The sequence below is a fragment of the Onychomys torridus genome, chromosome 6, assembly GCF_903995425.1.
Source record: "Onychomys torridus chromosome 6, mOncTor1.1, whole genome shotgun sequence".
Classification (NCBI taxonomy): Eukaryota; Metazoa; Chordata; class Mammalia; order Rodentia; family Cricetidae; genus Onychomys; species Onychomys torridus.
This window is the reverse complement of record NC_050448.1, coordinates 87,437,229-87,453,644: the sequence shown is the minus strand read 5'-3', so window position 1 is coordinate 87,453,644 and position 16,416 is coordinate 87,437,229.

Here is a 16,416-nt window from a genome sequence, read left to right as displayed (position 1 = left end):
ATCTTCAGGCAAATTTTATTAGGTTACACAACATATTACCACAAGAAAGAGATTGAGAGAGACTGAGCTTGGCAAGAGCTTTTGAAACTTCAAAGCCTACTCCTGTTATATACTTCTTCAATGAACACATGGCACCTAATCCTTTTAATCCTTTCAAATAGTGGCACTCCCTAGTGACTAAGCATTTAAATATATAAACCTATGGCAGCCATTGTTAACCAAACCACCACCTTCCACAAACTGGCTCCCATTGGCTTGAAGCCATATTACAATGCAAAATGTCCAATTTCAAAAATTCCAATAGTTTTTCATAGTCTCAAGACTTCTGAAAAGTCTCAAGTCCAAACTTTCTTCAGAGGCTCATAACAATTTCTCAGTTGTAACCTTGAAAAAATCAAAACTTAAAAGCACATAGCATATTTTCAACATACAATAGCACATAATATGTATTACCATTTCAAAAAGGAGACAAGGAAATATTGGGGAAAAATAAATACTGAAAGCCAGCAGAGCAAATTTCAAAATCCACATTTCTATATATTCTGTCTTAGAGATCTGCAGATCACCAACTCTATTCTTTCAGTGTGGTTGACTGAAACATACTTCTTTCTCTAGGGAATTTTCTATATCTAATTTCCAGCATTCCTTGGCAGGTATCCCATGATTCTAACATCTTGGAGTTTCCAAGGCAATCCAGCCTTCACCTTCATGGCTTCCCGAAATGGCCTCTCTTAGTAGGCCGTTAAGCAGGGATGCTCTGGACACACACCAGGCCCCAGTGACTTTCCACAGCCACAGCATAGCCACAGAGGGTTATTCCACAACCTTTTCTTGTATCCTTGACTCTAAAGCCTGAACCAGGTACATAAAGCTGCTAAGTTCGGCTGGGCCTGGAACTAGACTACCTCTTTTATTTACATTTGTATCAGCTTTCTGTTATTGATGGTTTCCCTCAGTGCTTAAACTTTTTTTAAATTCCTTTTTACAGGTTTGAAGCTTAGCTGGGTAGTGTTTTGACCTGAGGTCACCACTCCCTTTATTTCCTATAAAAATCTAGTTTTTCTTTAAATGTTTTATTTTTTAAGTACTGAGTATAGCTCCATTACACTTCCCAGTTCTCCTTTTCTTTTCAAACTTTACATTTTATGTCCATTCTAACTTTCTCATCTTCCACCCTTTCCTTATAGATCTGCATACCAATGACCACTAGTAACCACACAACAGAGTCAATACTAGGCTGTATTGCCATCTCCTCGGCTAAAATCATTAATTCAAAACTCTTCAATTTAATCTCAAGCAGACTTTTTGGCTAAAAGAAGAAAGCAGCCATACTCTTCATCAAAATACCACAACAGCAGTCTTTAGGCCATCTTATTAATATTCTTCTCTCCTAAAACCATGTGAGCTATGTTGTCATAATCTCCATTGTTCCCATTTTTCATGTTCGTACTAGGTCTCATTAAGGACCATTTAATATGTTAAACTGCTTTCCTAATACAAATGTCCAATGACCACATTCTGCCAACAAGCAGTATGGTCAAGCTTGTCACATCAAGACCCTGCTTCCTAGTAGCAAATTCTTAGTCCACAGTTCCACAGCTGTAAAGAAACTCTATGACCAAGGCAACTCTTATGAGAGAAGTATTTAATAGAGGATATCCGTAGAGTTTGAGATGTTTAATCCATTATCACTGTGGCATAGAACATATTGGCATGCAGGCAGGTGCTGTGGCAGTAGCTTAGAACTACATCCTGATTTGTAGGCAGAGAGAAAGAGACTTGTTAGAGGGCCCTGTTACTTGGAGATTGTAGTCCACCATGAATGGACAGCTCTCCAAGCTCAGCACAAAATGGAGGACCCCCTTCCCCCATCAGGGCTTCTTGTTCTCTGCCTTATCTTATTTTGTGGCTGTTTTGGAGCTCGGATCCCTGACATAAGTGTGACCTTTGGCATAGTTCCCTGCAAATTATCTCTCCCTGCTGCCCATATGATAACTAGATGTTGTGCTCCAGCTGTATGTTAGGATCCTGCTGTTAAATACAAATTAGATGATGCCGAAGCTGATGTTCCCATTCTATATATTCCCCTCACTCTAGGATAAAGTTGAGCTGTCTCACTGAAACTGTCTCCCAGAAAGCTATCTCCCAGAAAGCTATTTCTGTTGAGCTCACAGACCTTGCTCACCACTTCTGCATCAATTATCCTCATGGCCTGGTGGCCAATAGACCATGGGAGAAAAAGGGGATCCCACAATACAGGTCATGGTATGGTCTTTTAAAACCTCAAAGTACAACCCCAGTGATCGGCTTCCTCCAGCAAGTCCATACCTCCTAATCCTTCTAATTTTTTCCCCAAATCTTGCCACGCTGATGACTAAACATTCACAAATATGAACCTTTGAGACTTATTCAAACCACCATACATAGCAAATGTCAAACATTTAAAAGAGCTAGATAAAAATATCGTTTTGATATCCAATTATAAGAAACAGGGAGATATAAATGAGACATAATTATAATGCTGGGGGTTTTGGGGGGATTTTTATTAGCTAAACATATTGATTAGAAAATAATACATTTTCCCAGGGCTGCCTTTGTTTTCTTGGGCAAAGATGGCAGTGCTGGCAGAGAAATTGCTGTTAAATATGTATCTATTATTCTATTCTACCTCATTTTATTCCCAATGATTTCCTGATGGCTGTGAAAATAAGTAGATTTAAGAGATTTCACAAGTAATGTAGGTATTTTTTTTTCAGGTGATATTTTGAAATTTGAAATGGTTGTTAACTAAAATAAATCAGTCCTTTTACCACTGTGTCACTTTACATACACAAAAGTCCATATGTATTTTTTAGAATGTTCAGAACTCAGCTATGACAAACCACATTATACCATTTAAATGGAGCATCAGTTAAGGTTGGAGAAAGAAACAATTTCATTGCACTGGATGTTCTGCATCAGAAATATCCAAAAGGCTGAAATTCTATTTAAAAAGAATAGAGAATTCTTATTACAAATAATAAAGAACTTTAGATTATAGGACTTGCAAAATGTGTGTCTGCAACTTCTAGTTATACTGAAATATTCACTTGCATGTTATTTTATTGTTACTTACTAGTTGTATTGATTTATGGTGACACAGGGAAACTACATACAATTGATACATGGAGAACTATCATTTAAAAATTCTTTGGGAAAATACTTCTTTCCTTTCCAGAGGAACTGCCTATCTATCTATCTAGCTCTTTCTGTCTTCTATCTATCTATCTATCTATCTATCTATCTATCTATCTATCTATAAATCTATCATCTATTTATTTATCTTCATCATCATCGTCATCTATGTATCTATCATCTACCTATTAATATATCTATCATATATAACTGTTTTATCTGTCTACTATCTGTCAGTCAATTTTTATAATCTGCATCTACTTACAAACTTATAAAATCAATTATTTATTTTTCTACTCAACTCTTACAATGTGCCACTATTTTATTTAATCATTGTTATATTAAAGATGACAATATCACACATGAGAATTTGATTATAGTCACATCTTAATAGCCTCATTGTTGGTCCCCTTCCACCAATTGCCTTCCTCCACTTGACGAGTATTCCTACACACTTGTCTGTTATTTCATTTCCATTTCTTGGCAATTCATGTTTTGTTTTTGTTATTTGTGTGTATATATCCGAATAAACACATCTTCTTTTTGTTTATTATTGCAATAGTCATGGCCTATCCAAAAGATATCACTTACATTCCTGCCCATATTTTTTTTAACCACAATTCTGTCACCACTACAGTGATTTCTGTATCTAACTTCTGTGATGATTCCAGGGGTGACCTATATATTTCCTTTGGAATCAAGCATACAGAAATCACTTCTACTCTAGTATTTTATGTTTGGCATATTTTGTTTAATTTGATAATTTGCCAAATATTAAGTGCTTTATCCTTCTTTCAGTAAGAGTGATATGTTAAAATGTCTTACTCTTGTTATAAATTTAAAACCTTCCTTTAGTTATAAATATTATTTAAAATATTTCTAGCATTTATTTAAAAAACATTTTAGTGGATTATTCTTTTTGAAATTTAAATATTATTTTATTTTGTGTTCACTCAAAGATGTTGATGACATGAAGCAGAGAATTTTAACTTTGTGGAACACATATTTTAATGCATGGGAAATGAAAACTAAAAACTGATTAATTCATAATATTAATGACATTTGTATTTTCTTTTGTGTCTGTTTTTTTCAAATTTTATTCATTTATTTTAATTTTTACATATCAGCCATGGGTTCCCCTGTCCTCCCCTCTCCTGCCCCTGCCTTCCTCCCAGCCCCTCCCTTCCATTCCCATCTCCTCCAGGGCATCTGTTTTTTTTTTTATATTTTGATATAGTTTGTTTTTATGCTTCTTCTTTCTTTGCTATTAATAGCTTTATTTTAAAAAATCAAGTGATCCAATCTTTTCTTTAAATAAGATTTTCTTTCCTTTTCATACCAACTTGTTCCCCCTCCCTCCCCTTCACCTGCTCTCCCTCACCTATCCCTATCCCACCCCTATCCCCTCCTCACAGAGAGTAAAACCTCTCTTGTGTAGTCAAAACAGGCTGTCATACCATGTTGGAGCTTGACTTACCTCTCCCTCCAGCATCAAGGCTGAGTAAGGCATTGCAAGCAAATGGTAGCTCAAGTGATCAAGTCCTATCCTTATTCCTCTATGTGAGTCTGAAAAAAGTTTAAATTCTTTAGGATCTCATGGCTAAATGTGTAATAATATACTTAAAAAATTAAAGGTGACTTTGCACAGAGAAATGAAACCTACTCTTCTTGAATGATATGATGCCTCTTGAATAGTGGACAGATGTGTGAGGAATACAAAGTGATGGCTTTTAATATGGGAATATACCCCATCCATTTTTATTTTTATTGTAGGTTATTCAGACACACAGACATTCACAAAGAACTGTAATATCTTATTCTTATTGTTTCATTGTTTAGAATTTTATTCTGTTTTATCATGAATAGGAATATTTTAACAACTATTTTCTTTATTCTTGAAGAAACTATACCTTAGAAAGAGCCCTCCAAGTAGATCTACATTGAAGATTTTGTTAGAATAATTATTAAATGTAAGGTAATCACTGAATATCATTGACAAGCATAATACACACAAACCGGGAAAAAGTTAAATGTCACTACATTCTAACACTGATTATAATATCTATTATCATGTAATATAATTTTTGAACTTTTCTGATAAAATATTTCTAAACAGTAACTATTGATTTACCTAATAAATGTTAAAAAGTAATAACAATAATCAAGTAGCTTTTAACTGATTGACCTGAGGTTTGTCAAAGTCAGTGGCTTACTTATTTGAATGATATTTTATGAAATTTAGATGTAAATTCAGAAATAAATCAATGTTTATATTCTTATTAAAAACTGAAGATATCTATAACATGCTGTTCCTCAAAATACTATTGTATGAGGCTATGCACTAATATGGTGATGTCCCTACTGTAACCACTCAAGAAGGATGCCTCACTGTAGAATAGATTAGTAAGGAATTATATCTTTTGTTCTTCATAGAAGTCAGCATCTAGATACATTTTAAAGGGGGTCTGTGGTTACCTAATTTATATGTATATATATATATATATATATATATAGATAGATAGATAGATAGATATAGATATATAGATAGATAGATATAGATAGATAGATATAGATGTAGATATAGATATATAAAGATTTAATAATGTACGTTCTTTCATTGCAGAAGTTTATTTTTAATATCATTCTTGTTGAAGACAGAAAATTATCCAAGTTAGCATTGTAAATTTTGGTTAGAATTTTTATTTATGAAAGGAGATTTTTATATGTGTCAAAAAACTCATTAAATATGTCAAACTCAATTTTAAGATCATATAAGAATAGGTGAAAAGAGAATGTCCCTGTAGAAGAGAAAATTATCCATCTTTTACTTCTGTTCCCTCTATAAACATCTAATTTAGTCTTCAATCCTGTTGACAGTATTTCTCTGTTTTTAAATCAGCATCACCCAGTTATTATGAAGTCACATATTTTTACATTACAATTTAAGACATAAGACAAATAGTCACAGTTTCAAATTCCGAAGAATATAACAATAAAGAAGTAAATCATCTTTAACTTACCATAATAAAATACCTGAGTCTGGGTAATGTATAAATAAAAGAGGCTTAACAAGTGATAACTTTTTATTAATTAATTAGTTAATTAATGAATTTAGTATTCTAGAAAATAAAGGTTATGATGATACTATAAGTCCAGTTCTTGTGAGAAACTAAAAGCCAATACTGTTCTAAAAGGAAGCATATGCAAGTAGACATCATGTTTGGCTACAAGATTACAAACTTCTTAGGACATGAAAAAGTAAAATATTCCTTGTGATTGGTTTCACTTCCTTACCAATATAATTCCCACAAGCCATACATTTTAAGTATGACCAGCAAATATATTGAATCTCCACAGGCAAAAATTCAACAGCTAAGTGAAAACCAAACTTCATGATAGGAATGTGTGCTTCCAAATTCATGTACTGAAACTTGGTTACAGTGAATTAGTATTAAGAAGTTTGAATATTAGGAGATTAAGTTATAAGGGCATAACTCACCTTAAGAGCAATACCCCATAAAAGGGCTTGCAGGAATGGGTTCTCTCTCATCAGCTCTTCTCACCTGTAGGTACAGTGGTGTCCCTTTATGGTAGTTTTCTTGTTCTGCTGTGTTGATACAGAAAGAATAGTTCTCCAAAAGTCAAGTACTATTGCCTTGATATCATACTTAGCCTCTAAAACTAGGAAAGATAAGCTTCTATTGTCTATAACTTACCCAGACACACACATGCATTTACTAAAACAAATTAAGAGAATAACAGAGTGTTGCCATAGTAAATATGTGAAAATATGCAGTATTGTTGAAACTGGGTAATTGGTAGAAACTTGGAGAGTTTAAAATATGAAATCATTCATTTCTGCCATGTCCAGGGCAAAAGAGCAATGTAAGTGAGGCCTCTACAGAACAGGAGAAACACAGAGAGAATCTTCACTTTCTTAATAGTTATCTGAGTCCTCATAAGATGGTGTGGGACACTGGTCAGCAAAAGCCTTTCCCAGAAGACAAGATGAAACTGAAGAATCTTTATTATAAACTAGGATGAGGACCATTCCTGTTAAAAAGCAGAAAAGAACACAATTTGATTATGTATGTGCTAGGCAATTTTCTTCTTTGGACAAAATACCAGTGAGAAGCTGTGAAAGGGGAGGTATTTATTTTCACTGCTATAACATGGGGCTGTTAGTCTGTCCAAGGGTTGAATACAGAGTGCAATGCCTCTCAACAATTCTGGACAGAGTTTGTGTCTTCTTGTTCTGCTGTTTTGTCTTAATCTAAAAAAGTTATTTATTGAGTTTTAATACATGAATATCATACCTACATCATTTCTATTCCTTGATCTTGCCACTCTAATTTCTCCCTTGTTCTATAAACTTTCTCTCACTTTCACTACCTCTTCTTTAATTTTATATATATATATATATATATATATATATATATATATATATATATATATATAAATATACTGATTACATTTCATGTTGCTCATGGCTATAATTAAATATAAATATAATAAAAGGGCTGAAAAATTGGAATTGAATAATCTATGAAGCTAATCACCCTTGGAGAAACCATATTATTCCCTTTTGAGAAGGTACTGATGCCCTGTAGCTCTTTATATATGGCTAAAGTCTTCTGAACCGCCACACTCTCCTCTATCCATTTTGGCCTGTCAACTGGTGTGGTCATTCTGCAGATCTTGTTTAGGCAGCCATGTTGTTGAGATTCCAAAAATGTAGCTTCACTGCCATAGCTATTAGACACTGTATTGTAGGAGGTATCCTGGTTCCTCATTATTAAAATATCTCCATATCTTCTTTGGAATTTCCTCTGAGCCTTGGTGGTAGGGTTTTCATTACATTTCTGATCTATCATATAAGGCTGTTGACACCACAGTAATATATTCTCTGCATTTTTAAAATTTTATAATATGAAGATAAAAGAAAAATTTTATTTAATTCTGTGTGTGAGTGTGTGTGTGTGTGTGTGTGTGTGTGTGTGTGTGAAATTGTGAGTCTAAAGGGAAAGACAATTTGCTAAGGCAACATCAGAATTAGTGGTACACCTGAGTCTGTCATGGAAGCCTCTTACTTGTATTTGAATATTTCAGAAAACCTCAACAAGTATCTTTCTCTTATTTTCTCACAGGTGACTACAGGATATCTGTTTGTTTCCATAACTTAATCAATGATGTGATTGCCAAGAAATCACATGATTTGTCACAAATTATTTGGCAATTGATGGTATGTCAGCATTAATATTTATGTCACTGTATCCTGAATATTTTCAAATTGGAACAATTGATTAAAAACAGATGCATTGACATAAAGCTTTAGTTTAAGCAACATCAGAGAATTCAAAGTGTCCCATTCTTGGATATTTAAGGCTTTTTTAAAAGCCTCTATTAGTCAGTATTTAGCTCTTTACCATTATCCATATCAATCTTTGGAAAGTAGAAGCAGGTAAATAAATTATTTTATTTTTAAAAAATAAATGAAAATGCTGAGATACACGTCAATATTGGTAATATGGCATCATGCTGATTATCAGTCTATGAAGATCTGTGCATTGCATATCAGAGCCTATTTCAACAATGTTGCATGGATATGGACTATTCATTTCTTTTCACTAGCTACTGTGCACAATAACACATATTAAGGCTTTGGGATAAAAACACATATTTCCTCTATTTATCAAGTCATTTCATGTCTGTGAAGAAGCTGTGACCCCGCATTAATAAGCAAGCCATGTGCTCAGTGAGGTGTTCTCTGACAAAAAGAAAAAGAACACACAATTTCTTCCAAGCCAATAATGATTCTCATAGTTCAGGCTGCACAGTGTGAAAACTGAAGGTATTCGATACCTTTTAAGAATGGTAGATGTGTTCTTTATCACTTAAATAGATAAATATCTTTTTTTCCAATGATAGGGAAGGATTTGCTAAAGAAGAAATTCTTTTTGAAACCCCAGGAGTGTAATCAATTTTCCACCTGAAATACTTCTCCCATTTCTTTCATTGAAATTCCATAGATCTTGAAAAGTAGAAAAAAAAGACAAAAAATAAAATAAAATAATGTCTTTAAACCATTGCTTCTCTGGGGTTTTATAAGTGCTCCTTCTATCTTTTTAGAAAATGAGTTCAACCTTCAGACATTTCAATAATTTATGTATATTTTATGACAAACTGCTTCAAGAAATGTTTAAGATTTATACCTAGTACTGTGGTCAGTCACCATGGGATCACATGCTTACTGAGTACCAGTTATATACATAGAACTCCTCCGGGCCTTGGCTTCATAGGACAATTTAGATTTTAAAGCCATACTTAAATTAGTTGTTAAGACTCTACCTTAAATTACTCAGAAATAGCAATGCCATTATAGATGCACATGACCATGCATTTAATGAGATTGATGATAATACTGATGTGTATAAAAAATATTATTTTTGACACTGAAGGCTGATGGCATTCCTTCTCAATTTTACTAGTAAGTAGGGTCTCATGAACATCTTAGTGAAATAAGTAGCTACCTGCTTAGTGATGAATGTGTGCTAACCATTTTGAATCTTTTTTTTTTAAATGGCACTTAACTTTCCAATAAAAATTCTACAAATTTAAAACTCAGCAAAAATATTTTATGAAAGCGTATCTCTCATTTTACCCTTTAGAGGTTTAAGCAGAATTTTCTCTTGAAGAAAACAACCCATCCCATGATGACCTTATAAGTTTTATAAGAGAGCAGGCAGAAGATTTATAAGCAAACCCTGATTCTTCCATGCCTCCTTAGCAAGGAAGGAATATGCATGCCATAAACACATTTGTGCCTCATCTGCAACACTACATTAAGCAGCATATACAATTTGCACCTTTATGGACTGATATGCTTAGAATTTGTGAAGACTCATTTTTCTATTGCTTGAAAAGAAACAATACTAATAGTGTGTGCAATTAAGAGCTCTCAAGAATAATGGAAAAACTCTTGACCTGTAACCACTTTGGTACTATGAGCTGCCTTGAAAGCATAATGAATTCCTCTTTATTATCTTCGTAGAACATCGATGCAGCTAAATAACCTAAAAGACTTCAGGGTAATCCAGGAAGTAATGAAAGGACAGTGACTGAAGTAGTTGCCAGTGATGCAGATCTGCTTCCCTGTGAAGCTTGTGGCCCCATCGCTCATGGCTATGGAAAGTTCAATAAAGTCTAAAAACAATCCTTCATTTCAAATTGTCCCCTCTGTTGTGGCCTATATAGATAAACTAAAGTCCTTTTGTCTCCAGGATTAATAAACGCAAAGGAGGAAAAGGACATGTGATTGGTAAAGTTCATTAAATTTAAGAAGTATAGACTTTGTTTGTTTGGTTTTGGTTTTTGGAGACAGGGTCCCTTTGTGTAACAGCCCTAGCTGTCCTGGAACTCGCTTTGTAGACCAGGCTGGCCTCAAACTCATAGATATCTGCCTGCCTCTGCCTCCTGAGTGCTGGGATTAAAGGCATGTGCCACCATGACTGGCTTAAGAAATAGAGAGTTAAGAAAGAAAATTAGTGGTAGAAATAATACAGAATTTCAAGAAACATGTGATCAAAGCATATTTAGAAAATGAGGAGTCAATAGAATGGGGTAAAATATTAGAGAAATCTATACATATCAATATAGAGTTCCTGAGTGATAAAAGAATTGAAAATGGCTTAAATGAACTTCAGGTTTTTGTATCACTTTGAAATGGTTTTTGATCTCAGTTTAGATATTCAAAGAAAACAGAATAGAACCAGAGAAAGGGAGAGAGAGAGAGATTAAACAACACAATAAAAATAAACCCATGTCTCAACATAGTAGGTGGTATCCCTGAGTGCACAGTAGGTGTAGACACTGAGAGTGAGGACTGAGGTTGATTGTTGCCAATTTTCATTTCAGAAGTTCCCCTGGGAATATTCTCCTTCATAGGTCAAGGAAAATAATTTTCCAAGAAAATGTGTGTGGTTGTTGTCTCAGCTATCACAAGGAAATAACATATTTGTTTTATAATAATTTTCATAGTGAACCAAAGCTTCTATTTATTTATGTATTAGAGAAATAATAATTGAAAACTGTTATTCTTATTTGACTTCTGCTTTAAACTTCAGTTTACTTAAAATGATTCTTTACCTCATGAATAATTTTATTTTATTTTATTATTTTTTTATTATATTTGTGTCTTAATTTTACACATCAGCCATGGGTTCCCCTGTCCTTCCCCTCCCGCCCCCCCACCCCCACCTTCCCTCCATCCCCTCCCCTCCAGTCCTCCATCTCCTCCAGGGCCAAGATTCCCCTGGGGATTCATTTAAACCTGGTGGATTCAGTACTGGCAGGTCCATTCCCCTCTTTCCAGGCTGAGCAAAGTGTCCCTGTGTAAGCCCAAGGTTCCAAACAGCCAGCTGATGCACTAAGGATAGGTCCAGGTCCCACAGCCTGGATGCCTCCCAAACAGTTCAAGCTATTCAGTTGTCTCACTTATCCACAGGGCCTGATCCAGTTGGGGGCTCCACAGCCTTTGCTTCATAATTCATGTGCTTCCATTTGTTTGGCTGATTCAATATCATGTGTGTAAGTGGACCAACATCTCACTTCACATATTTTACACAATTTCATCAGCTAATTCACACTGTAACCAAAATGCTACTATTTTGAATTTGTCTATACAAACTGCATATGTGTATGCAAAAATACACAATTATATTGTAAAATAAATATATGATGTTGAATGACTTTATTGTACTGGCTACCAGAACGATCAAGTGGAGACATAAAAATAACCTTATGCTATATTCTGCCCTAGTTTTGCTTATGTGCCATTTTATGAATCATCATGCTGGGGTAATTGAGCTTTTTCTTGAATATAGTTTAAAAGCTAGCTGAATTTATTGGGAAATGAGGTTTCTTATTCAAATCTTAATACATAAAATTTTCAATAAATTAGAAAATGATATGTTCTATCTAGTCTCAAGGTATTTTTAATGATAATTCAAACAGCAGGCAGAAATGAAATGTAAATGAATTAAGGACTTATATAGTATATGCCTTGTATTCTACCCATATGGAATGAGAGAATAAAATGAATCTGCATTGACTATTCAGAGATATGATTGTTTTTATTCCAGTATGTAGACTGATTTTCATGCCTCATAATATGCAATAAACATTTAAAACACAGATGCATTTTATATTTACCATTTACTCTATGCATTTCTTACTATACACAGAATTTCTACAGACCAATTCATATGAGTTAACTTAGAGATATTCTTGGACTTAATAACTATTTGAAAATATGGTATTTTTTAAACTATTTCAGTATTAATGTTGGGAATTCACTGGAAATTATCATGACAATTCTGTCTACCAACTTAGTCTCCTTTAAATAACAGGAAAAAAATCAAAATCAATTTGTGGATATCCCAGGTTCCATGAGATTCTGGTTGACATTCAAAAGGCTACACTCTTAGAGAAAACTGACTTTCCCTGTCCTGGAACCTGAAAATTGTCGTATATCCATAGATATGGGCAGAATTGTGTGTTCAGTTCCCATTTCTATACTGGGATTTGTCTGATATGGGCTTAAACAGTTTGTGTGCATGGTTTTGCAACCAATATGTGCTGCTCCCCCACTGCATCCAAATATACTATTTCATTGTAGTTATGTTGTACCTCTGGTTCTTAATATATAGTAGAAAAAGCATATGATCCTAGGGAAGAATCTCCTACTATTAATCTAAACAATGAATATAGGATCAATCTTACTCCTAATAGCTTTGTTTTATACTCTTTGATCAGTACATCTTTCCATCCTCACATGAAAAATAGACCCTGATTAACAAAGAGACCCAAATTGGCCAAAATGCAGAAAATAAGGTATTATGGAATGCTCACCCCTAAGTATAACATAATATTAATTTCTGTGAAATAACAGGACTAGCATGTTTCCTACAAGATGAGACCACATACTTAGCTTTAGAAACTTTAGCACCAAGGAGTTTGTTGCCAAGAAGATGTAATCTAACAGAGTCCCTGATTCCACTGAAGTCAGGTAGGGTTCTGTCAGCATGTTCTCTATCCAGCTGAGAACAGAAGAATTGAAACATCCCTAATACACTGGAAATAAAGGCAATGTCCTGATTTTACCTGCTGGCAGCCAAAGTCATTCAGCAGATTGGTGTTTGTCTTCTCTTGGGAAATCACAAGAAGGCTGCTGCCTTCATCAGTGCTCTTTTCCTATACTTCTCTCTACCTGCCATGGCTCAGTGACAGGCCTCCTGAAGGATGGTAATGCAACAGGACTGCTGTGGAATTAAAGTCCAGGCTACTTCAGCAAAGCAATGTATTCAGTTAGATGTCCTGCCTGCTTCAGTAAGAGAACTGAGAAAGAAAGCCTTGATGCTACAGGAAGCCATCTCAAAATTGACAAGTCAAGAGCTTTCTTTCTGTTTACATGATAATTAGTGCCACTATTTAAAATTTCACTCAAGTAGTTTCCAAACTTGGGTCAATGAAATATCATGACTGCATGGAAAATTGTAAAAAAAAAAAAAAATTCTAAAAATTTGATTGGAATGGTGCAAATCAAAGAATGGATGTATGTACATACATACCATGTAAGATTTTGGTAAAGTATTTAATATTTATTGATTCATAATATTTATGTGCTGAAAGTGTATTTCAATTGGTAGAAATTCAGGATTCTGTCTCTGTAATAAAGTTAGGTTTAATGTCTCATACCTTTAATAGTAGGCCTTGACAGTTTGAATCAGGAAGGTAAAAGCCACAGGTTATTTTACTATACATCAAATTTGAAACAATTTTGGCTATATGAGACCCTTTCTGTGAATAAATAAACATATAGACAAATATATACATAAATATATAAAAGATAATGTTTTATTTCATAAATTTGATAAATTGTATAGAGTAACAGATACTAACACCAATTGATTGTATCTTAAATTCAAAACCTTCCAATTTACAGAGATATGCTAAAATTACTGCCTAAATTTTAACTATGTAGTAAGGTAATTTTCAAGTTATTTATTTTAATGAAAAAATTTTTTACCTTGAAGAGTATGTTCTAGGTCTGTGGTATTATAAAAACTAATATGCCCCTGTTTTTTTTTTTTAATTTCATTACATAGTATATGGAACATATTGGTCTTTAAATTAAACACACACACCACTAAAAACAACAACAACAATAAAAACAATGCAGATGATGTCATGCATCTAACTGTTAAAAGTGTCAGTATTAAGGAGCACCTGTTTTGGTACTCACAGGAATCCCAAGAGACAGATGCTATGAGATTGTATTATACAAAACTTCGCTGGTTTTTGTGTAGTCCTGGAAATTTTGTGCAGTGCTTTATCAAATTCAAGATTCTTCATGAAATAAAAGAATTTACTATCAATTATTCAATAACAAAACCAAAATAACTGATGTTTACTCACAGATACCACACTGCTCATTGATGAGAAAATGTGAAGAATTACTGGGAAATGCAGGGCTTTGTGTTCTATTTTGGCAGATTAGAAGAGTAAAGAAAGAACTACAGGAGTTGAAATTACATACACTTATTTATTCAAAGACCATTAAATCTGCAGGTATGAAATATGCAGATACAAATAAAGGAAGCTGACTGCTGATTTAACAAGTCATTAGACACAGACGAAAGGCCTAAGGAGAACTCAATAAAAGACCGAAAGGGAGCTGATAAGGCAAGTGAGATCTCTAAATAAATGTGAATGATGCAAAAGAGATATAAAATCTCTAGTGAAGTGTCTATCATAACCACAAGAAGAATTCAACATGAAAACTAAGCCTGAGCCAGTAAAATGGGTCATTGTGTTAAATCACTGAACAGGAAGACTACTAAACTGAATTTGATCTCATGGCCTACAGACTGATGGAGAAAACCAATCTCCTAAGCAAGTGGCCCTATGACCTCCACACAAGTGACTTAGCATGTGTCATTAGAAAATAAAAATACAGTAAAAATGTTTTGAAGTGTTCACTAGTAGTTCTGTGGTTATATTAGTTATACACACTTAGAATACAAGTATGTCTCCTCACTAGAATAAACTGTCACTTGTTTTATTGATGTTAGCAATTCTGAAAGCTGTAAGATTAAATCTCAAATTAGTTTGGATTTATATTACCATGATGACTAGTGATGTTGAACATTTCTTTAGGTTTTTCTCAGCCATTTGAGTTTCCTCTTTTAGAAATTCTCTGTTCAGGTCTGTACCCAATTTTCTTACTGGATTGTTTTCTTGTTATGTTTTTAACTTTTTATAAATTTTGAAAATTCACCCTCCCTGAGATATTTAGTCGGAATAAACCTCTTCCCATTCTGTAGGTTTCTGCTTTGTCTGATGACAGTGTCTTTTGACATGCAGAAGCTTTTCACTTTCATGAGATTCCATTTACTATTAGTTGATCTTAGTGTCTGTGCTAAATGTCCTCTTTTCAGAAAGTCTTCTCCTGTGCAAATGAGTATAAGAATTCTCCATACTTTCTCATCTAGCAAGTTCTTTGTCTCTAGTTTTCATGGATGTGAAATAAGGGGAATACTTATCTATTACTGGCAAGTGTACAAACGTGTAGTGCTCTATGGAAATCAGTTTAGCAGTTCTTTGGAAAAACAAACCAATATACCTCAAGATCGACCTATTTACCTGAAGCTACTTCATACTAATACAGAGATATTTGTTGCTCTGTGTATAATATCCAAAATCTGGAAATAGCCTAGATAACCCTCAACTAAAGAATGGATAAAGAAAATGTGGTACATTTATTCAATGAAGTATTACTCAGCTGTTTAAAAGTGGAATCATGAAATTTGTGGGTACATGGATGAAATCAGAAAAAAAATCATCCTGAGTGACGTAACTCAAATACAGAAAGACAAATATGGGACATATTTTATAATTCAGTGATAACCAGGCTATAATCCATAGAAACACAAAGGTAAGGTACATAGTAATGGATTAAGGGGAGGTATTAACATCTCTCTAGAAAAGGGAGATACAATAGGTATTTTTGGATGAATAAGGGACTTTTAATGAGAGGATAATTTGAGGAGGGAAGGGAGGCAAGAGAGAAAGGAAAGAGGGACTATGAGGACACACAGTTTAAACTAAGGACAATTAGAGTGACAACACGGAAAATATTGTAGCAAATGCTTCCTGAACAAAGCCCCAATTGACCTAGTCACT